This window comes from Ailuropoda melanoleuca, chromosome X, assembly GCF_002007445.2.
Source record: "Ailuropoda melanoleuca isolate Jingjing chromosome X, ASM200744v2, whole genome shotgun sequence".
In the NCBI taxonomy this organism is placed as follows: Eukaryota; Metazoa; Chordata; class Mammalia; order Carnivora; family Ursidae; genus Ailuropoda; species Ailuropoda melanoleuca.
This window is the reverse complement of record NC_048238.1, coordinates 107,967,351-107,991,224: the sequence shown is the minus strand read 5'-3', so window position 1 is coordinate 107,991,224 and position 23,874 is coordinate 107,967,351. Positions and strand designations below refer to the sequence as shown.

Genomic DNA, 23,874 nt, shown 5'->3' with positions numbered 1-23,874 from the left:
AGCGTGCCCCGAACGTGGTTGCCATCCATCCCTCTCCTGGAGGCATCTGGCTTGTGCGAGCTTCCACCGCAACAGAGTCCCCGTGTCGAGGGCGGTCTGTGAAGTGGCTCCTCTTGCGCGGCTCCGAGGCTGCCGCCGAGCTGGGAAGGCGACAGATGACAGATTGCTGCTGCTGGGCTGGTCCTGAGTCCCGGGCCAGCCCTTGCGGCCGAGTGGATGAGTATCGTGCACCCCACCGGCAGCACGGAGTGGCAGCACAGAGGCACACGGATTCGGGGCCAGGCCAGAGCCAAGCGTCCCCCCGCACGGCCCCGCTTTGCCCCCAGCAGCTCACGCGTGAGCAGGCAGCGCTCCGTGAAGGTGGCAATGGGCCGGGGCTGTCCGTCGATTCTGGGAGGTTCTTCAGGCCGCCGCACAACTAGAGGAATGGCTACTAAGCAATGGTCTTGGTGTTTATAACCATTTGAAGCGACTCTGCATTTTTTTCATTCATTGTTTTATTACATCGACAACTTTATCCACACACTGTTTTATTACATAATTGTGGCCTTGTTATGAATATATATTTTTATTCTGCTTTTTTTATATTGTTTCATAGGCGTTTGCTATTACATATAATTTGTAAACCTACCGTTGTCAAGGTTGTATAATAGTCCATCATGTATAGTGGTTTTCAACCAGGGGCGATGTTGTCCCCCAGGGGATATTTGGCAATGTTTGGAGACTTTTTTTTTTATGGAGGTATAATTGACATATACCATTATATTAGTTTCAGGCATACAATGTAATGATCAATATTTGTATATATTGCAAAATGATCTCCACAGTAAGTCTAGTTACCATCCATCAGCACACAAAATCACCAAAAAATAATTCTTTTTTTTCTTGTGATAAAGACTTTTAAGTTTTACTCACTTAGCAACTTTCAAATATGCAATACAATTTTATTAACTATAGTCACCATGCTGTACATTATATTCCCGGGACTTACTTATCTTATAACTGGAAGTATGTATGTTTTGAAATGGGTGAAGCGGGTCAAAAGGTACAAACTTACGGTTCTAAAACAAAGGGGCATTGGTTTTGGATGCGACCAGTGAGGACAGCCTGGAGCCAGGAGGCCCTTACTCCAGAATAGGCTTCCCCCATCCCAGCCACCAGGCCTTGGAGACTCATAGAGAGCCCATTTAAACCGTAGGTATACGGATGAGATTGTGGGAATGCAGGCGGAAATCTGATCTGGGAAGAGAAGACAGGAAAGTGGAGGTAAATAGTAGCCCAGGTTGGCAAGGTCCCAGACTGAGTCATTCCCTCTGAGGTTGTTTCCCTCCTTGGCCTTGATGGAAATGAATTAATTTGGTCATCCTGCCCTGGCTGCCCATTTCTGTCCTCAGCGTTGAATAGGAGTCCACGGAAGAGCAAGGCTTTCCGTGGGCAAGTCCTTGGGGCCACTGGCCATTAGTTCTCCTCCATCTTTCTCCTCCTTTGGATTTAACAGGCTTAGTGCCACACTCAGACCCACGCAGGAAGAGCTCCACTCTGGTCCCTGTGCTTTAGAGGGCCTCACTTTGAGGAGGAGACAGTAGAATCAGAGATATGTCTTCACAGGGCCCCTGGCCCCCTTCTAGACCACACAGCAGATATCTGGGAAGCTGAAATTTCCTGCTTGAATAGCCACAAGCCCATTTCCAGAGCCTTCCTAAGCTCCTTTCCAGAGCCTGCCTTCCCGGGGACACACCCACAGTTAATGTGGGCACCTGTGTGCCTGAGGGGTGGCCAGGAGGCGACTGTCATTTGGGGAGAGCGGGGATGAAACTTAGAAGCATGGGCTAGTAAGTCCACATAAGCGTGTGTGAGGCCCACTTCAGTGAGGGGAGAGCCCAGAGTGAGGAGAGAAGCGGGATAGTTAGCGGGTCACTTGCTGGAGGCTGGTATTCTCCATGTCACTACATTTATTTTTTTTAAAGATTTTATTTATATATTTGAGAGAGAGAGAAAGCACGAGCAAGGGTGACTGGCAGAGGCAGAGCGAGAAGCAGTCTCCCCACTGAGCAGAGAGCTGGAGGCAGGAGATCCTAGGACCTGGGATTATGACGTGAGCCGTAGGCAGTCACTTAACAGACTGAGTCACCCAGGTGCCCCTGCATGTCACTACATTTAGGTGTAGAATTTTGAGTCCAAGAATTTTGAACCTGGCCTTCCAGGTTGTTATGAAGGTATATTTGTCGAGGTAGAAGGATAGGACAGTTTGTTAGCTGTAAAGCTTTTAAAAGAAAACATAGGAGAAAATCTTCCTAACCTTGGATTAAGCAAGAGTTGCATAGATATGATTTTATAAAAAGCATAATCCATGAAAGAAGAAAAGATCTTAAATCGGGCTTCATCAAAATTAAACACTTAGGCTCTCCCAAAAGCGTTATTAAGAAAGTAACAAGATAACCTACAGAACTGGAGACAGTAATTGCAAATAGGCCTGATAAGGAACTTGGATCCACAATATAAATAAAACTCTTACATTTCAATAACAAAAAGATAACACAATTGATTCCATTAAAAATTTCAACACAGAACATTTATGAATGGATAGTAGGTCATGAAAAGCTCTTCAACAGCACTTGCCATTAGAGAAATGTAAATCCAAGCATAACGAGAGGCCACTTCACACTTGCTAGAATGGCTCTAAGTTTTAGAACTGGGAAATAACATGCTGGTGAGGATGTGGAGAAACTGGACGCCTCATCCATGGCTGGTGGGGATGGAAAACGGCCCAGTCACTTTGGAACACGGTTTGGCAGTTCCTCAAAAAGTTAAACCTAGACTTACCATATGATCCAGCAAGTCCACTCCAAGGATATACCCAGAAGAACTGAAAATATTTGTCCAAACGAAAACTCGCACACAAACATTTGTCGCAGCATGAATCACAGTAGACGAAGCAACCTGAATGTCCATCGGCTGATGAATGGATAAGCAAAGTGTGGTCTAGCCATGCAGTTGGGTATCGTTCCTCCCTCAAAAGGAACGAAGTGCAGATACCGGCTATGCCATGGCTGAACTTGAAAACATCATGCCGAGTCAAAGAAGCCAAGCCCCAAACGCTCCATATTGCTGATTCCATTTACACAGAATGTCCGGAACAGGCAAACCCACAGAGACAGAGAGCAGATCAGTGGTTGCCTGAGGTCTGGCGGAGGTTGGGGATAATACACAGTGACTGAATGAGCCCGAGAGATCCCCTCGTGGTGGAAGAAATGTTCTAAACCTCGAGAGTGCCGATGGGTGCACCAATATACAGTTGCTGAAAATCATTGACTTGTGCATTGAAAATGGATGATTTTATAGTATTTAAATTATGTGTGTTAATAAGACAAACAAACCCTGAAACCACAGCCTCTGAACAGAGTCCTGGGGATTTATCACCAGCAGTCTTGCTGACAAGCCCGTCACAATTTAGAATCTCTACTTCTCACGCTCATTTCAATTCTTTGCCCTCTGCGAATTGCTCAGGATAACCTAGATTTCTTCCTGATCTGGGAGATAAGCTTGGGACAGCATCTGACTGCTGAAGCCGTTACTTTTCAGAAATTCCATCCTCTCCCCACCTCTTTGCATCATTAAAACCCTATGCCTATTAAAAAGCAAAGACTATGGATTCTGGGAAACAAACTGAGGGCTTCAGAGGGGAGGGGGGTGGGGGAATGGGATAGGCCGGTGATGGGTATTAAGGAGGGCACGTATTGCATGGTACTGGGTGTTATACGCAAGTAATGAATCATGGAACTTTACATCAAAAACTGGGGATGTACTGTATGGTGACTAACAATATAATTTAAAAAATTATTATTAAAAAAAAAAAAAGCAAAGACAGCTGAACTTGCAGCATCGTGGGCGACAAGGGGCATGGCCCCAGCTCGGCAGCAGTCTGTCGAAAACCCGGGTTTTGGTTTTTGCTTTCTGGAGTCCGGATAGGGAGCTGGCAGTCAGGGAGTTGTCTATGATAAAGCTCCATCCATCCCGCCCTTCCAGAATGCTGATTTCTTCCTACCCCTCAGCCAGTCTCGGCAATCTCTAGTGTCATTGCATGCTGCCATCGAGCTATCCACTCCGCAATCCAGTAATGCAGGCCTTCCAAATGCTGAATGGAGTCATTAGCTGTGCCCAGAGTGGAAATTCGTGGATATGGTAGAGTGTTGGGGAGAAGCTATTTTTTTAAACGGAGACAAAGAGCAGAACATCTGCAGCCTTCTGCCAGGAGACCCTGTTTTCCTTTCTTCTTTAGGAGTTTGGAATGAAGTCCAGAGATGGCAGTAGAAAAATGAGAGTTGGACTGAACCAACATACTCCAGAAAGGGGGGTCGGGGCTGGGAGGAAATGCTCTCCTCAGAGAGCACAAGGGCTGCTTCCCGCAGCAGGCAGCAGGCGCAGCAGGTGGGGGGCAGGGAGGACGCCAAGCCCTTCTGCGGCTGGTGTGGGGGAGTAGGTGGCACCTGCACTGCTGTTTCAAGTGAAAATGCTGCCTAGCAATAGAGGACGCCAACCTGTAGGAAGCAAGGAGCTGGAGAGAAAAAAGTAGTCCAAAGCCAGAAAAGAACATTAAGAAATCTTTTCTTAGGAACTTGATTGTGTTTCTACAGAGCAGTGCTGTTCCACACAGTAGTCCCTAGTCACATGTTGCCCTTTAAATTTGAATTAATTAAATTTAATTAAATTAAAATTGCACTTCTTTAGCTGTACGAGCCGCATTTCAAGTGCCCGCTAGCTGGTAGCTACCATACTGGAGAGTGTACGTACAGAACATTCTCGTCATCACAGAAAGTGCTTTTGAACGGCACTGTTTAATCTGGGAGAAAATGGAAAGATATTTTGTCTGGGCCCACCTGTTTATCCTATAAGCAAGGAAACACTATCTATTGCAGAAATATGATTTTATTTTTTTATTTTTTAAAGATTTTATTTATTTACTTCACACACACACACACAGAGCACAAGCGGGGGAGCAGCAGGCAGAGGGAGAGGGAGAAGCAGACTCCCCACTGAGCAGGGAGCCCGACATGGGGCTCCATCCCAGGACCCTGGGATCATGGCCTGAGCCAAAGGCAGACGCCTAATGACCGAGCTACCCAGGTGCCCTAAGAAATACGATTTTATAGATTAAATTCAGGCCAAGAGACATTGTTGATATACATGTACCTTAGAATCACCTGGAGAGCTTTTAAAACTCCCAATGTTCAGACCACAAGGCTGACCGACTAAATCAGAATCTCTAGGGAATGGGATTGGGCATCAGGTTTCTTTAAAAAAAAATGTAGAGAATAATTTATATTTTAAAGAAGCTTTGCAAAGATACTACAGAGTTCCCATATATCCCACACTTAGTTTCCCATATTATTAAAATCTTATGTTAGGGGCGCCTGGGTGGTGCAGTCGTTAAGCGTCTGCCTTCGGCTCAGGGCGTGATCCCGGCGTTCTGGGATCGAGCCCCACATCAGGCTCCTCCAATGGGAGCCTGCTTCTTCCTCTCCCACTCCCCCTGCTTGTGTTCCCTCTCTCGATGGCTGTCTCTGTCTCCATCAAATAAATAAATAAAAATTCTTTAAAAATAAATAAATAAATAAAATCTTATGTTAGTATGGTATTTTTGTCACAGTTAACAAACCAATATTGATACATTACTATTACGAAGGGCTATACTCCATTCAGATTTTCTTAGTTTTTACTTAATGTCCTTTTTCTATTCCAGGATCACATTCGGGATATATTCCACATTACATTTAGTTGTCTTGTCTCCTGGGGCTCCTCTGGGGTATGACAGTTTCTGAGACTTCCCTTTTCCTTTATGATCTTGACAGTTTTGAGGAGTACCAGTCAGGTATTTTGTAGAATGAACCTCAGTTGTGACTTGTCTGATGTTTTTCTCATGATGAGACTGAGGTTATGGGTTAAGAAAAAAACCACAGTCCCAAGATGGAGTCACTTATGCTAGGCCAAGTCACCAAACCAGGGCTTACTATCTAACCTAATTGTAGTTTCAACCTCTCCGAGAAGTGTAGTCCTAGCTGGTCAGTCAGGAATTTCCTGGTCAGCACCAATGTGGTAATCTGTTAGTGAGCCCTCACTGTCCACCTCCTAAAAGAAAATGAGGTAATCTGCATGATAAGATCTCTTGCTCTTCCCTTTAAGGGAAGGTGATCTTGCCTGAAACAATCCTTTCTTTCTTTTGCTAATAACTTCCTTGCCCCACCCTCCTTCCTATAGAAAACCTCCCATTTTGTACAACTCCTTTGAGTATCTCTCTAATTTGCTAGATAGGATGCTGCTCAAGTCATGAATTGCTTAATGAAGCCAATTAGATCTGCAAATTTACCCAGTTGGATTTTTTAAACAGGGTTTTGGAAGGAAGATCACAGATGAAGTGGCCTTTTCATTACATTCTGTCCAGGGGAGGTACGGGCTATCAATAGGGCTCATCACTGTTAATGCTGACCTGGGCGAGAGAATATTTGTTAGGATTACCTACCATAAAGTTACTCTATTTCCTCCCTTCCCATACTGTACTCTTTAAAAAAAAGATTTATTTGTTTATTTGAGAGGGGGGAAGGGCAAAGGAAGAGGGAGAGAGAATCTCAAGCAGACTCCCCGCAGAGCTCGATCTCAACTGAGCCACCCAGGCTTCCCTGGATGTTGAATTTTTAAAGAACTTTTTCTCTTTCTATTGAGATGGTCACATGAATTTTCTTGATTCTCTTAAAATGGTAAATTACATTCATTAATTTTTGAATGTTAAATCTACTTTGCATTCCTGGTGTAAACTCCATTTGGCTCTGATGTACTATCTTTTTTTTCATGCTTTTGGATTTGATTGAATAACTTTTTTAGAGTTTTTACAGCTATATTCAGGAAGGCTATCCACCTGTAGTTTTTTTTCTTAAAAAAAAAATCTTTCTCTGGTTTGGGTTGAAGAGTAATACTGGGGGCACCTGGGTGGCTCAGTCGGTTATGTGCCCGACTCTTGATTTTGGCTCAGGTCATGATCTCAGGGTTGTGATATAGAGCCCCACGTCAGGCCCCATGCTTAGCGGGGAGTCTGCTTGAGATTCTCTCTCTCCTTCTCCCTCTGCCCCTCCCTACACTTGCATGGCCTCTGGCTCCTTCTCTAAAAGAAAGAAAGAAAGAAAAGAAAAAGAAAGAAAGAAAGGAAGAAAGAAAGAAAGAAAGAAAGAGAGAGAGAGAAAGAAAGAAAGATCTTTTAAAAAAAGATTAATACTGGCTTGACAGAATGAGTTGGGAAGTTGCACCTCCACTTAATTTTCTGGAAGTGTTTGAGTAGAATTTTCAAAACATATTTGCTAGAATTCACCTCTGAAGGCTAGCTGGGCCTGAGGTTTTCTTTGTGGGTGGTTTTTAACAAGTATTCAATTTCTTTAATAATGTTCAGCACTTTTCAGGTTACATACTCCTTCTTGGATGGGGCTTGGTAGTCTGTCTTTTAAGAATTTGTCTGTCTCATCCAAGTTGTCATACTTATTGGCATAAAGTTATTTATAACATCATCTCTTTTTGTTTTTTAATTGAGGTAAAATATACATAACATACAATTTATCATTTTAACCATTTATAATTGCCCAGGTCAGTAGCGTTAAGTACATTCACACTGTTGTACAACCGTCACCACCATGCACCCACCGAACTCCTTTTATCTTGCACAATGGAAACTCTGTTCCTATTAAACAACTTTCCTTTACTTCTCCAAGCCCCTGGAAACCACTATTGCCCTTTCTGGCTCTGTAAATTTGACTACTCTAGTAACTAAGATAAATCATATAGTACTTGTCCATTTGTGACTGCCTTATTTCACTTAACATAATGTCTTCAAGGCTTATCTACACTACACCATGTGTCAGAATTTCTTTCCTTTTACTTATCCATTCATCTGTCGTTGGCCACTTGGATTGCTTCCAGTTTTTGGCTAGTGAGAGTAAGGCTGCTATGAGCATAAGTCTACAAATATCTGTTCAAGTCTCTGCTTGCAATTCCTTCAGATATATACCCAGAAATCAAAATACTAGAACACACAGTGATTCTATTTTTAATTCTTTGAGGAACCACCATACTGTTTTCCACAACACCTCACCATTGAACGTTACCACCACCATAGCACAAGAGTGCCAATTTCTCCACATCCTTGTCAACACTTATTTTCTGTATCATTCTCTTTTCTTCTACTTTTTTAAAAAAGATTTTATTTATTTGACAGAGAGAGACAGCCAGTGAGAGAGGGAACACGAGCAGGGGGAGTGGGAGAGGAAGAAGCAGGTGCCTAGCAGAGGAGTCTGATGTGGGGCTCGATCCCAGAATGCTGGGGTCATGACCTAAGCCGAAATCAAGAGTCAGACACTTAACTGACTGAACCCCTCTGACTACTATTTCACCAATGCTGTTTATTTATTTATGCTTTTAGTTTGTTTTCACTCTGTGTTTCGTTTTAGATGGTATGTATTGCTATGTCTTCATAGCCTTTTCATCTGCAATGTGTAATCTGTCATTAATCCCATCTGGTATATTTTTCATCTTAGACATTCTAGAAGTTGTTTTGGATCATTTCAAATGTTCCATTTCTCTATATAACATGTCCAGTCTTCCCTGTAATGTCTTGAACATATGGACTACAATTAAAATAATTGTTTTAATGCCCTTTTTCTATTAATTTCATCATCTATTTAATTTCTCTGTCAATGTTAATAGACCTGTATCCTCATTTCAGGTTGTGTTTTTCTTCTTCTTTGCCTATCTGGCAAATTTTTATGGAATGTCAAGTATTGTCAGTTTCACCTTATTAGATACGGAATATTTTTATATTCCTGTAAATATTCTTGAGCTTTGTCCCGGGATGCAGTTACATGGACATAGTTTGATCTTTTCAGGTCTTGCATGAGCAAAAGTTTTGTTAGTTGGGGCAAAGCATAGTTTAGACTAGAGTTGATTTTTGATTACCACTGAGGCAAGATCCTATTTATCACTTTAACCTAAGATTCGTCAACCTCTGTACTACTGACGTTTTGGGACGGATAATTTCTTGTAGTGAGGGGCTGTCCTGTGCATTGTAGGATGTTTAACAGTATCCCTGACACTTACATACTAGATACTTCTAGCGTGCCCCCAACTGGGGCAACTAAAAACGTCTCCGGATTTTGCCAAATGTTCTCTTGGGGACAGAATTGCCTTCCATTGGGAATCACGGCTCTAACTGATCCTCCCTGAATGATGAGATTTCTCACACTAACTGGACAACAGATACTATTCCTGCCTGTGTGTGATCTCTGGGCACCGCTTCCTATAATCCTCTTTGGTGATTACTTTCCTGGTTGTGGGTAGTTTCCTCACTGGTACTGATTAGTAGTTTCCCGAATATTTGGAATATTTGAGGGAGACACCCAAAGATCTCTGGACTTCTCTCTTTCTCTCTCTCTGCAGCTCTTCCCTCTCTGGAAATCTGTCATGTGAGCTCTAGTCATCTCCTTTTCTTCAGGCTCCCACCCTGTATACTTAATTCAGGAAGACTGCCTAGGTTGCCCCTCCCTGAGTTGAACCTTGGAAACTTTCTTTAACTAGTAATCTGGGGCAATATGAAAGCTCACCTCATTCATTTTCCATATTTCAGGGATAACTCTTTTTTATTGCCTGATGTCCAATGTCTTGAGTGACATGTTTTGTGTATGTTGTCTAGTTTTGGTTTTTGTTTTGTTTTGTTTTCTTTTAGCTGTTTCAAGTGGGAGGGTAAATACCTTCCATGATACTTTGTCTTGACTGGAAGCAAAAGTAACATTTAGTAGTTTGTGTTGTTTAACTTCTAAATATTTGGAGCTTTTCCAGATAGTTTCATTATTTATTTCTAATTCAATTCCACTCTGGCCATAGAAGAGTCTCTGTATGATTTCAATTATTTTAAATATACTGAAACATGTTTTATGACCCAACTTGGTGAAATGTCCAATGTGAATTCGAAAAGAATGTCCTTTGTGCTGTTAGTGGATGGAATGTTTTGTAAACATTCATGTAGGTAAAATTGGTTAATAGTGTTGTTCTATTCTTTATATCCTTACTGATTTTTTTAGTATACTTGTATCAATTACTGAAGGCAGAATATCGAAGCCTCCCAATGTAATCGTGGATTTGCCCATTTTTCATTTTGTTTCTGTAAGTTGTTGCTTCATGTATTTTGACGCTCTGTTATTGATTTCATACATATCTAGAATTATTATGTCTTTTTGATGAATTGACCCCTCTATAATTATAAAACGTAAATGTCCCACACTAGCCTGGGTAATATTCCTTGTTCTGAAGTCTTCATTGTCTGATGTTAACATAGCTAATCAGCTTTCTTATGATTATTGCTTTCAGGGTACATGTTTTTCCATCCTTTTACTTTTAACCTATTTGTGTCTTCATATTTAAAGTGGGCTGCCTGTATAAATTTACATTTATATAATTACCTATTTGTCTGGATTTATTTTCTTTCTGTTTTCTCCATATGTTTGTGCATTTTTTCTTCCTTTCCTGACTTTGTTCTTATTATTATTTTATTAGCATTCCATTTAATCTCCTCTCATGGCTTATTAGCTCTACTTCTTTGTTTTGTCTTTTCAGTAGTTGCCTAATATTTGCAATATACATCTTTATCTTATCATAGCCTGTCTTCAAATGATATTACACCCCTTAATACACTGGAAACCTCACAACATGTTCTTCCATTTTCCTTCCTATCCTTCATGGTATCATTTTCCTTCTACATATGTTATTAGCACCACAATGCATAATTATTGCTGCTTCAAATAGTCACTCAGCTTTTAAAGAAATTTAAAAGAATGTGAAGAAATCACTTAAATATTTACCTACATGTTTAACCTTTCCAATTCCCTTGATTTCTGTGCAGAGGTCCATGTTTTCATCTGGTATCATCTTCCTCCTGCTTGAAGAATTCCTTTAACATTTCTTATAGTGTGGGTCTGCTGGCAAGGAGTCAGGTCAGATTTTGTTTGTCTGGAAAATTCTTTATTTTACTTTTATTTCTGAAAGCTCTTTTCCCTGAGTATAAAATTCTAAGTTGACAGTTTCTTTAGCACTTTAGAGTTGTTGTTCAATTGTTTTCTGGTTTGCATAGCTTCTGGTGAGAAGTTTGTTATCACTCTTCTGTATATTCATATATCTCTCTCTTGTTCCTCCTTTCTGTTTCTGTGACTCCAATTATGTGCGTGTTAGATCACTTGATATTGTCTCACAGGTTGCCAGAAACTCCTTTCAACTTTGTCTTGAGTAGCTCCAGGGATTGTGGAGCCCCAGTACTCAGATGTGGTCCTTTTTGTTGATTGCTTCTCTTCCAATGTAATATCAGCCTCTCAGCAAGCACTACAGAATCTTAAGTATAATTATTTTAGAGCCAGGAATTTTCCTCTGACTCTTCTTTCCTTTTGTTTTGTCTTACTAAGTAACATTAAGGCATTAAGCAGTTTAAACATGTGGCAATTGGTCACCTCCCCATCCACCAACACATTCCTTTTACTGATAGTTAGATGTTTGTATGTGTTTGGATATAGGTGTGTTTCTAATAACTTAAAAATTACAGTAGCAATCAATATTAACACTAGAAATTCAAAAAATACAGAAAAGTGAAAAAAGGAGAAAATACAAATTATCCATATATCCCACCCCCAGCTGGAGATAATTGCTGCAAGCCACTTGACATGTATATTTCTTATGCGATACATCCTTCTATCATAACTGTTACTATTTAAAATAAAAATTGGGATTATGTTGGGCATCTATTAAGGAACCTATTTTTTCACATAATATATTATGAATGAATGTCTTTGCATTGATTCAATATGCTTCTATTTTATTTACTCAACAGAGTACTTACTATATTTCAGGTGCTGTTATAAGCACTTTACAAATATTAACTCATTTGCTCCTCATGACATTATGACTAATAGATATTAATAACATCTCCCATTTCATAGAAGAGGACACTGAGGCATAGAGAAGTTTAGTAATTTGCCCAAGATCCTATAGCTAACCTTGTAAGTCATGGGGCCATATTCAAGCTCAAGCAGTCCAAAATATCATTTTTATTTCTGTTTATATACAATCTAGTTTCTGGTACATTTTTACTAAGGATCCTGACACACCAATAAGGCTCAGGTGAAGTCTCCATTGCCCCACGAATGGATTTTTCCCCTACTGCCTAGCATCCATTTCCCTTCCTCATAGTTCCCTGATTTCTTCTTAGGGACTCTTCTCCCACTGTGTTCAGTCTTGGTTGGACAATTAAATCTGGACACCTGGTGAAGCTGGGGGCATATGTATGACCTAAGCATAGCGAATTATATGCTGTTCCCTAGGACTTTGATTTTTGGGGGGTTTAAATTCATTTGTTTCACTATAATGTCAGCTGCATAAGGGCAGGGATTCTTAATTCGTTTTGTTCATGGCTGTATTTCCAGTACTTAGGACAGTTCTTGACATACTAGGGCTCAATAAACACTCATCAAATAAATGTATGAATATGTAAAACACTTGGCACAGTGCTAGTCACAGAGTAGATGCTCAAAAATTGGAGCTATTACCACCACCACTGTGATCATCATCATCATCATTATCTATCTCCCTCTGCTGGCATGAAAGCCCCGTGAGAATGGGGGTGTTGTCTGTTTTGTTTACTGCTGCATCCCTAGCATGTACAACTGAGCCTGGTACATGGTAAGTACTTGTAAATATGTTCCGGATGAACGAATGGATTCCAGTGGTGGTATATGCTTGGGTGAAGCTGCTGAGTGGTTCCAGACCCTCTGGAGCACCCTGGTTCTTGGCTCTTTCAAGCTTGGTTCTTTAGTTTTCTTTTTTTTTATAATAATTTTTACTATGTTATGTTAGTCACCATACAGTATATCTTTAGTTTTTGATGTAGTGTTCCATGATTCATTATTTGCGTATAACACCCAGTGCTCCGTGCAATACGTGCCCTCCTTAATACCCATCACCAGCCTATCCCATTCTCCCACCCCCCTCCCCTCTGAAGCCCTCAGTTTGTTTCCCAGAGTCCATAGTCTCTCATGCTTCATTCCCCCTTCTGTTTACCCCCCCTTCATTCTTCCCTTCCTTCTCCTACCAATCTTCCTGCTACTTCTTATGTTCCATAAATGAGTGAAACCATATGATAATTGTCTTTCTCTGCTTGACTTATTTCACTTAGCATAATCTCCTCCAGTCCCGTCCATGTTGCTGCAAATGTTGGCTAATCGTTCTTTCTGATAGCTGAGTAATATTCCATTGTATATATGGACCACATCTTCTTAATCCAGTCGTCTGTTGAAGGGCATCTCGGCTCCTTCCATGATTTAGCTATTGTGGACAATGCCGCTATGAACATTGGGGTGCATGGCCCTTCTCTTCACTACGTCTGTATATTTGGGGTAAATACCCAGTAGTGCAATTGCTGGATCATAGGGTAGCTCTATTTTTAACTAGTTAAGGGACCTCCACACTGTTTTCCAAAGTGGCTGCAGAAGAGATGAACAGACACTTTTCTAATGAAGACATACAAATGGCTAACAGACACATGAAAAAATGTTCAAAATCATTAGCCATCAGGGAAATTCAAATCAAAACCGCATCGAGATACCATCTTACGCCAGTTAGAATAGCAAAAATCGACAAGGCAAGAAACAACAAATGTTGGATAGGATGTGGAGAAAGGGGATCCCTCTTACACTGTTGGTGGGAATGCAAGTTGGTTCTTTAGTTTTCTTATGACCTCTTGAGCTTTTCTATAGGCTTCCAGTACATTTTTGCTAAGTTACCCAGAATCTTTTTTAGTTGCTTACAGTCAAAGACCCCTAGCTGAAACACCAACGCACAGCAATGTCTCTCTCAAATCTGCAGCACTGTGCTATTAACATCAGTGCAGGACCAAGGACACGTGATCTGAGGTCTGATCTCTGTGAGTTGTTAAAGTTGGTATTGCTATGATTACTGACTCAATTCTGTCACTATTTGTTGAAATATTGGCATTTGAAGGGCCGGAAGGACATTTGAGGGCTTTGTGAGGATACTATCCAGTAGGGTATTTAATGTCAAGCTAGTCCTGGAAAAAGGGAGCCCGATGTTTACTTTGTCTGTGTTACTTATTTGGCAAGGACTCACAGTCTCCTGACATACTTTTTCATGTACCTGGCTGCTGTCTGTCTGTAGAGTGATTGCACATTTGTAAAAGGTAGTTATCTTGCCTTGAAGGCAGAGATCCATGACTTGTATTTTGGGTGTCTAGCAGACAATAAAATTTAGTATCTGAAGACCTCAGTGTGAATCTATGCCTCCAACTTACTGGCTGAAGCAGTGTGAAGTCCAATTTTCAAGTAGCTTTGGTGATGTGGCACCAATGATATGAAAGAAAACGCCAGGCCCTCTTTATGACTGCCTCACACTTTTTTCATGACACCATTTCTGAAGGAGTCATGAAGCACTTCACTTTGTAGATCAATGTTAATTTAATAAGCACCACCTGTTTATTTTCTATGCTTTCTTAAATAGCTCAAAGGGGCCAAGTACAGGCTCTAAGATGATTTGTAACTAAGTGAGGAAGCTGCTTCATCAAAGGCTCCTTAGTGGGAAAGTAGTTGTTAAAATCCACAGAAAAATTGATTCTTTCTTCCCATCTAGGTGTATACTCCAGTAGGTCTGTATGTCCCTCTTCATCATTATTATTCAGCTTAATCTGAAGTCATTTACTAGCTCTCTTCCTTCAGATTATGGCCATCTGGGCTGTTAGCATTTCCTCCAAAAGATTAGTAATCAATCATTGTACAGAAAGGATTTATAAATATGTAAGAACTGTGTTTTCCTGGGTTAAATGGGTGACATTATGTTCCTGTGCCTCATCCTTTTGTGCTTCCAGAACATCATCATTTCCTGAAATAAAGCAAGAAAGTGCAAACTCAGTGAGCAAATAAAATCTTTCTTTGGTGGTTTTCTAGGACTAGTGTAGGAGGAAAACCCAGATTTCCTGGTAGATGAGTTTGTGAGAGATGCTGTCGTAATGTCTTGAATAGAAGGCTCGAGGCCAAGTATGTAATCGAGCAGAACTCACTCTAACATTACTGTATTAGTAGGAGCCCATAATCCCCTCTGAGTGAGTTTACAATCGTAACACTGTTAGCCAGCCACAGTTGCTCTGATTGTAATGGAACACGCCAGACCACATCTTAGCCACCTTGGGGACAGTTATGCCAGGAACATTGCTGTCCACGTGCCATCACACTGACCATCTTCTCAGACAATGCTGCCCATCTTAACAGCTGGCTTAGAAGTTGTTCCTGTGTGACTTGTTGGCTGCCAACTTGATGATCTTGCTGCCAATCATTACAAACCCAAACATTTATTTTGTGTCACCTCCAGCTCAAGGTTTCTTAGATTCTCTCCAGCAGAACACAGATGGTGTTCCCTTTAACACTTTCAATGGGTGGTCTGGCATTATGCAGGGCCTGGGAGCAGGACAAATTCAGACTGTGTCACAGACCTGTAACTTTCCCAAGCACTTCTTTTTCACCCCAGGAACCCACCTTCTGCAGAGCTTGCCATCTGGAGTGGAGATCTTTGGAAGAAGCAAGGTAATGAATTACTGTGCACTCTCATCTGAGCTTCTTGGGATGGGAGGGATCTTTGGAAGAGCCCAGAGAAGGCTTGGGCTGTCACTGAGCAAAATGGTAAGTAGAAGACTTGGTCTCTAACATTATCACACTTGCTCTTCTCTCTACCCCTCCAATTGTCCAGATACCAGTCTTCCATCTCCTTCAGCAAGGAGAGGTGGCTATAAGGCAGCAATGTGAAGGAAGAGAGGGAAAATGCCATGTGAGGATCTCAGGAAACTTGGAGTCAAGTTTCCTTTGGTTATAAGTGACAGAAAGCATCCTTCCTAGCTTAAACATGCAAGAGGACTTACTGGCAGGATACTGGGGTCGCTCCCAGAATTAGTGGAAGAGCTGCAGGAACCAAGGCAGCTCAGGAAACTTCAAGGTTGGAAATTGGGACTTGATAGGACCAGTGAATATGTGCTCACATGCTAGTGTGTGCTAGTGTACACTCTCCCTCCCTCCTTTGCTCTCTCTCCCTCCCTCCCTCGCGTGCACGCACAGACACACACACACACGCACACACACATACACACACACGCACACACGCATGATTTCTGCTCATTTCTTACTGGCTCCAAACTCTCCTACTGCAGAGGAGCTTTCTTTCTTTACTTGGTGTAGAACATGGTTTCTGGCATCTTTGGGTTTACAAAAATCCCAGCATGGAGACCCCAACAGAAAGAGAAAACGTCTTTGTTTTCTTGTCAGTATTTGAACATCCCTAAGGAAGGATTCTGGTTTTGAACATAATCCTGGGGTTTTAGTTGACCACAACTTGGCATAATGCGACGTGCAGCTGATGACAATGTGGCTGTGATCAGACCTATGTTGATACAAGCAGACAGCCTAAATGGCTATGATGGATCCAAAGTATTCTCTATTTCTCTTTTTAAGAGGATGATGATTGAGTTTATAAGCCCTCTGAAGATCTGAAAACCATGAATTATGAAGTCAACTTGAACAAGCTAGGAACGGGGACACCTGGGTGGCTCAGTCAGTTAAGTGTCTGCCTTTGGCTCAGGTCATGATCTCAGGGTCCTGGGATCAAGGCCCGTGTTGGGCTCCCTGCTCAGTGGGGAGTCTGCTTCTCCTTCTCCCTCTGCCTTACCCCTGCTTGTTTTCTCTCCCTCTCTCTCAAATAAATAAATAAATAAATAAATAAAATCTTTTAAAAATAAATAAAAGAAGCTAAGGACAATTCATGTGGAAGAGAAGAGGCTCAGGTAGGGTTGGGTGGTATGGGGACATGAAGACCATCTTCATATGATAAAGGGGAGGAACTAGGTTTACTGGCTGCTGTGGAGGTGAAATTAATAGCAATGCAGGGGCAGGAGTATCACATAGTGGGAAGTTCATTGGTCTTAGACTCAGGAGACCAAGACTTTGGTCTTGGTTTTGCCTCTGTCTGTTTAGGCATGGTTCAGCCATGGTTTAGATTGGCTGGGCCATGACTCAGGTAAGATTGCTGGGATTGGGGGTTGGTGGCAGTGGAACCAAAGGTATGGGCCAGGGTGAGGAGGCAAGTCTAAGTTCTTTACAGAGAGCTAGTGACAATATCCAAGCCCCAGTTTGAAGGTCCAGAGGTAGGCAGGAGTCACAAGGATATTAGAGCAAGAGCAGGTCAGGAATTAGTTGGGGCAGGTTTTGGGGAATTGGTAAAAACCCTAGCAGGTGCTTGCTGCTTGCCTTTAAGTGTGTGAGGAGTCTGGGGGTGTACAGCAGTTTAGAGGGTTAGGGCAAGTCATAATTTAACTGTGCGACTTTGGTTGAGTGTCTTCCCATGTCTTGGCCTCAGGTATCCCTGCTGGGAATGCTGGTTTTATGAGTTGTAGGAAAGAAATCTTGGGTATTCTATTAGAATGGCATTTTCTACCAATGAGAGCAGTCCACTCATGCATCTGGCAACCTTGGCAAGTAGAGGGAATTCCAGATCTATTGGCAAGATGAAGAGGCCTAAGTTCTGTTCTTCCACCTCTTTAAAGTAGTAGCTTTTCTAGAAAGGGTGAGAGCATGCCCTTCAGGTACAGCCTTTCAGTGGCATCTGCCTCTTCATGTTTGGCTGGCTTCTCCCAGTCAGTAGAGCTCTCACAGGAATCGGATGTTCTCTATTTCGCCACAGTAGAAAGTAATATAAACACTCCTCAGATATTCACTGGTGAGAGTGTTTTTGTTGTTGTTTTTGTCTTCCTTTTGGAAAATCTCCACGGCTGCGTCATTTGGCTATCTGAAGCTTCTGCATGCATTGCAAACACCATCTGTTATAACCCGAGACACACATACTGCATGTCATTAGTAATATAAGCCAATGTTGCAGCTGTATGTGGCAGGGGAAAATGATGCAACCACAACTTCCTCTGTAGGACTGACATGGTGAATAGGGCATTTGTGGTTTGTCTGAGCTTTTGCGTTCATCAATTAAAGATCTCTTCTGGCCACTGTGGAGACACTGCTTATTTGATTAGAAAATGTGCCTTGAAGAAAACAAGTGGCTTCTTCTTAGGGCTACTGAGTACACATTCAGGAGGAAGTCCAACCCGGGGGCTATTTCAAGAGGTCCGAGGAGAATGCCTTGGCCAGGGTCAGCGCGCGCGTCGGCACAGGAGGTTTGGCGCTCTGTCTCCGCCATTAACATCCTCCAGAGGTCCCATGTGGCCGCTGAGCTGGCCTACTTCTCTCCCTAGCTTACAGAGTAACTCCTCGGCCTTCCTGCTGCACTCTTACGTTTTGTTCACATGACCATTGAAGTCTCCCAAGAGGCAGGTGAGAGTCTACTATCTACTACTACTTGGGACAGAAGCCAAGATCAGGGACGAGGTGGCCCACCCAGTATCACAAGGGACACAACTGAGACTAGAGCCCGGATTTCAAGCTCTTGCCCTCTGTCCCACCCCATCTTTCCTTACTCTTATTCTGCTGCACTAGCCCTTTTAGCCCTTGGCTCACGGGAGGTGGTAAAGGCAGCCCAAGGAATGGATTTTGAGGACTTTATAAAGCAGACAAAATCCCACAGGTGCCAAGCATGAGTGCACATCCTGGGGGTGGTGGAGTAAACCTTCCCATGGGTGGATGTCCATCAGCAAGCTCTGACTCCTGGCTGCCTCCCTAGCGTTAGAGAACGTCGCTCGCTTATAAGGGCTTCCTAGCTCTTGCTGAGATGGCTGTGCCGAGAGACAGCCATGGGAACCACTTAAAGGGACAGTGTGTGCTCCTTTGTTCCTGTGCTCCCAAGGCCCAGCTCAAGGCCCAGCTGCCACTGTGCCCAAGGAGGTGCTGAGCATCAAACAGTCAATGGGGTTCAGGAGTGTCTGTTCTGTACCAGATCCTTTGCTAACTGGGGGCTAAGGATACAACCAAGCAAGACTGAGCCACGGTCCTAACCCTCAAGGAGTAGACAGTCTAGCTGGGGGGGGTCCACTATAAATAAGTGAACAAAGACATGATTACAGGCCATGATGAGTTCTTGGAATGAAGTGAATTTGCACAGCTGTAGAGAGCTGTGAAGCAGCTACTCAAAGCTGGGTGCTCTTGCCTCTTGGAAGAGATGGCAGTGAAGCTGAGAATAAGGTACACAAAGGAGGTAACTATTCCAAAAGTTGGGGGAAGTACTTCAGATAAAGGAACAGCATGGGTTATACACCACTACTACACCCAGAAATGTTCCTGCTGGAGAGAGATGTGACAAGAGGGTATGAAGATATGCCCTTGACTTTCATGGAGAGGCTAGAGCCCATGGTACCAAATGCTTAGTAGCCTTTGGGCATGGACTGATGCAGGCTTTCAATAGTGCCTCACTACATGCTGCTTCATATGCACTTTGCCCGGTGGTCTATGAGATCCCAGCTCAAATGAGGCAGAGGTCATTGATATGGGTGGCAGTCTCCCATTAATAATCCGAGCAGGATTGCCCTTGGTGCTCCTCAGGGGCCCTCTTGGTGCTAAGATCATTAAGGATTTCAAGGGTCCCTTGGTCTCTGTTCTGCTGCTCTTGATAATATCTCCACGCTGATTCACGGTAGGGCAAAAATCATCTGGCCAACAAATTTGGCAACACATATCAACAACAACAGATATCCAGGAATTTCACTTTTCGAAAATATATTCTAAGGAAAAGAATTCAAACTTTACATGCACATTGCAGAGTTGTCCAAATGGGAAATTTGGAAGCTATGCAGAGGCTCACAATAAAAAATTGGATAATTTAAAAATGGGAGTAAAAATGACATCAGCGAACACATACTAAAGAGTTACCGCTGGCACCGTGGTCCGTGCCTTGTGGAATGATCTCATCAGCCTCAGAACACCCCTGGTGATGGGGACAGTGCTATTGTTGTTCCCGGTTCATAGGGGAGGAGCCTGAGGCTCAGAGGCTGAGTCACTTGTGCAAAAGCATGGAGCCAGTGAGCAGTCAAGCTGCAATTTGAACCCAGCTCCATCTGATCCCACAGCCTGGGCTTCTAACTGCCTATGATGCCTGTACTTTCCATCTCCAGCACATCCACTTCATGTGGTGCTCGGAATGACGGGCGTAACATCTAAAGATGCTCATAATCATATATGGGAAAGGTGGGACGTGAAACTGTAGCTATGGTCCAAATATCACCATGTAAAACATAAGCACTTACTTATAACCAAACAGGCAGATGGAAATATATCAGTGGTAACACTGGTCATTTCAGGACGGAAACTCAATTGTCTTTTTACACTTCTCTGTGTTTTCCAGATTTCCACAGAGTACTTATGACTTATGTACTAGCAATTCTGCTAATGAACTTATCATCAAACATGGGAACACCAAAGGAAACCTCCTTCATCTTCTCCCACCAAAGCAGCCTCTATTCCATGTGCCTTTGGCCCACAGATCATAAGCCTCGTCCGTTTACAGTGAGCAGGGACATGGAGGAGAAACAAAGGAAGCGCTTCCATGGTTTGCCTTCCTGTCGCTGCAGGAGGAAGTGATGTGCAGTCCGATGGGGGAAGTACTGGTGTTCCCTTTGCTTTACTTCCTCCTCTTCTCTCCAACTAGCGCGTGAGGGATTGAGAGCTTAGTTTGACCCGTGTCATTTACATTTGGCAGATTAAGTCATGCGACTCAAGACCTTGCTGGAAAAGAAAGTTTCCTTTGATTAGCGGTAGAAAGCCCTCAGTCGTTCATCTGTGCAAGCTGTACAGAATGAAAATGAAAGTCAGGTGGGCAGTATCTTTGGCTCTTTTGATGGTTTTGTGTCAACACCCAATGCCCATTTCAGAGCTTTTAACACTCACTCTGTAGGTTGCAATGGTCTCTAAATTCGCTGCGAATCCTAAATGAGCAGGCTCGGGGCTGGTCATGATTCGAGTGACCATGCTTGCTTTGATTAAATATTTGCCTTTCACTCTGTATTTCTTATTAAGTTGTGATTCAGACACTCTGCTCTACAATATCTTTATTTATCAGTTTTGTAGTTGATTTGAAAATTTTTCTTTTTTCCTAATTCAACCACGCTTTTATTATTTATTTATTTATTCCTAATCCAATCACACTTTTATTATTTATTTATTTATTTTTATTATAATAATATTTTTTCTTATATTATGTTAGTCACCATACAGTACGTCCCTGGTTTTTGATGTAAAGCTCGATGATTCATTATTTGCTTATAACACCCAGTGCACCATGCAATACATGCCCTCCTTACTCCCCATCACCAGCCTATCCCATTCCACCCGCCTCCCCTCTGAAGCCCTCAGTTTGTTTCCCAGAGTCCATAGTCTCTCATGCTTCATTCCCCCTTGAAAATTTTTCAATGTCAGAATGTGTACGTGTATTTACATATATGTTAGTTACGAGGACTCTTTATGTCTCAGAAGTAACATCATTCTATTGTCTCAGTTAAGATTTTTTTCCCATTGCAAACACTATTTTCCACCCAATTGACAAGTTAACTTTATTTTTTTATTTTTTATTTTTTTAAAAATTTTATTTTATTTATTCGACAGAGAGAGACAGCCAGCGAGAGAGGGAACACAAGCAGGGGGAGTGGGAGAGGAAGAAGCAGGCTCATAGCCGAGGAGCCTGATGTGGGGCTCGATCCCACAATGCCGGGATCACGCCCTGAGCCGAAGGCAGACGCTTAACCACTGTGCCACCCAGGCACCCCGACAAGTTAACTTTAAAGGTTTGAACTGTCCTGGTCCTAAAAATAGAAGGGCAATTTCTTGTCTAGAGCAAGAAGAAGGCGAGTTTAGGATGTTAAGTTATCTAGGACCAGACTGCCAAGATGTGACTTGCTGGAGTGCCTGGATTTGGGTATTTGAAAGCTTTTTGTTGGAAATACCATCTCACATGCACAAGCTATCTCTGTGAAATGGATCTTTTTGATGATTGCAGAAGCGGCTTTTTCCTAATTATGAGATGCTGACAGGCTGTCAGGGATGACAGAGTGGGCCTACATCAGCCAGGACATCAGTGTCAGGGGAAGCAGGGGTGTCTTTGGGTCACTTGGGTAATGAGCACTTTGCTCAAGGCTAATTGAGTGTCTCTAAGGCCAGGACTGGATTTAGAAGCTTCTGGTCATGCCCACAGCAATTGCAGGGCAACTGTGTTGAGCGCTTGCTGGGTCCTCTGCTTGGAGCGTGTATCTCCAGTTTTACCTGGCTCAGGCAAGGATAGGGGTCTTTCTTGTGTTCCCACAGCCCCCGACATTGCTTTAGCCGTGTCATGACCAGTCTGGAAGGTCCCTGTGAGATCACCTGCCGTAGGCCCTCCACGGAGACACCAAAGCCAGAAAGGAGCGGGCTTTGCCCAAGGAAGAACACACAGTCTGTGGTAGAGCTGAGATGGGGAGTCTGCAGCTTGTTTCCCTTCCATATGTTTGCCCTGTGCCTCACGTAAGAAATGCGTAAGCGTGCCTCGGGGGCGGTCAGCAGCTCCGGGGGCCTTTGGAGAGCCGGTGCTTGTGGTCAGCGCTGTTTCCTCTCCCTGGGGCCCCCTCCGGCGCGACCACTGAGGAGGGTGAGCCTATGGGCTTCAAGAGCACACTCCTTTCTCTCTCCCCTTGTGCTCCAGGGGTGGCATCTGGGGGGCCTTGCTCCCCTTCCTACGTTACCCTCCATGGCCTCCTCCTTCAGCAGCGGATTGCACCACGGGTCTTCTTTACTTTTTGTTTTGGCCACACTCTCCAATCAGTCCAGGGTTTTCTGGTCATCGAGAAAGGCAATTGTAGGATTTAAATTTCTCCTTTCAGACTCTCCCTCTCTCTTCATTGTGAGTTTTGGTGTTTTTGTTTTGTTTTGTATTTTGGTGTGTGTGTGTGTGTTTGTTTTTTGGTTCCTTCAAGCCTGATGCGCTTAGGCCTGTGTTTCGCCAGTACCCGTTTCGGGTATGAAGAATTTTGAGTGGTTTGTTGGTTGTCTGAGAAGTGAACGTGCAAAGCAATCTGGGATGCCTCCTGAGTCATGATTGACATATTTTTCCCTTTACTAATTTTATTTTTTTTATTTTTATTTTTTTTTAAAGATTTTATTTATTTATTTGACAGAGATAGAGACAGCCAGCGAGAGAGGGAACACAAGCAGGGGGAGTGGGAGAGGAAGAAGCAGGCTCATAGCAGAGGAGCCTGATGTGGGGCTCGATCCCATAACGCTGCGATCACGCCCTGAGCCGAAGGCAGACGCTTAACCGCTGTGCCACCCAGGCGCCCCTCCCTTTACTAATTTTAAACTCACATTTTCAGATTGACAGTGTTAATATTCTTCTGTCTGCTCCCTTCTTTCCTTGTATGAATTGGCTGTGAGGCTGTGTGATGTGTTGTCCGGGCTGGGGATTATGGGACTCGGGTTTTTATCTCTAATGTTTTCCTTATGTTACAGCCCTTAACCGTACAAGGCCGTGAAGGCAAACGGCTGGCGCAAGCTTCTGTCTCCTGGGTGACTGCAGGAAGCAACTGAGAGCTGCGGGATGATTTAAACAGTGAAAGAGAAACTCAAATGGTTGTCACCTGATTTAAAAAAAAAAAAAAACACTTCCTTTCACGTGAAGATCCTGTCATTAGATGGCCTAGCTGTGAAGGCAGATTCATAGTAGCGAGGGGGATGATTTCAGAGTTCTGGAATGTCAGCGGTGGAAGGACCCATAGCAGATCGTTCAGGCAATAAGCATTTCCAGGTATCTCATGCGTGGCTAGGTACTGTTCCGGGGGCTGGGAATGCAGGG

At 43.1% G+C, this 23,874-nt stretch overlaps 1 long non-coding RNA gene across 1 annotated transcript in view; it reads left to right on the top strand.

Annotated features, from left to right (window-relative positions):
- The window catches only part of LOC117797353, a 47,052-nt gene extending 23,393 nt beyond the window's left edge, over positions 1 to 23,659 (top strand). The window contains exons 2-3 of the long non-coding RNA XR_004622280.1: positions 15,604 to 15,659; positions 23,532 to 23,659. This is a non-coding gene — a long non-coding RNA (uncharacterized LOC117797353). The remainder of the gene's footprint in view (positions 1 to 15,603; positions 15,660 to 23,531) is intronic.
- Positions 23,660 to 23,874: the final 215 nt, after the last annotated feature.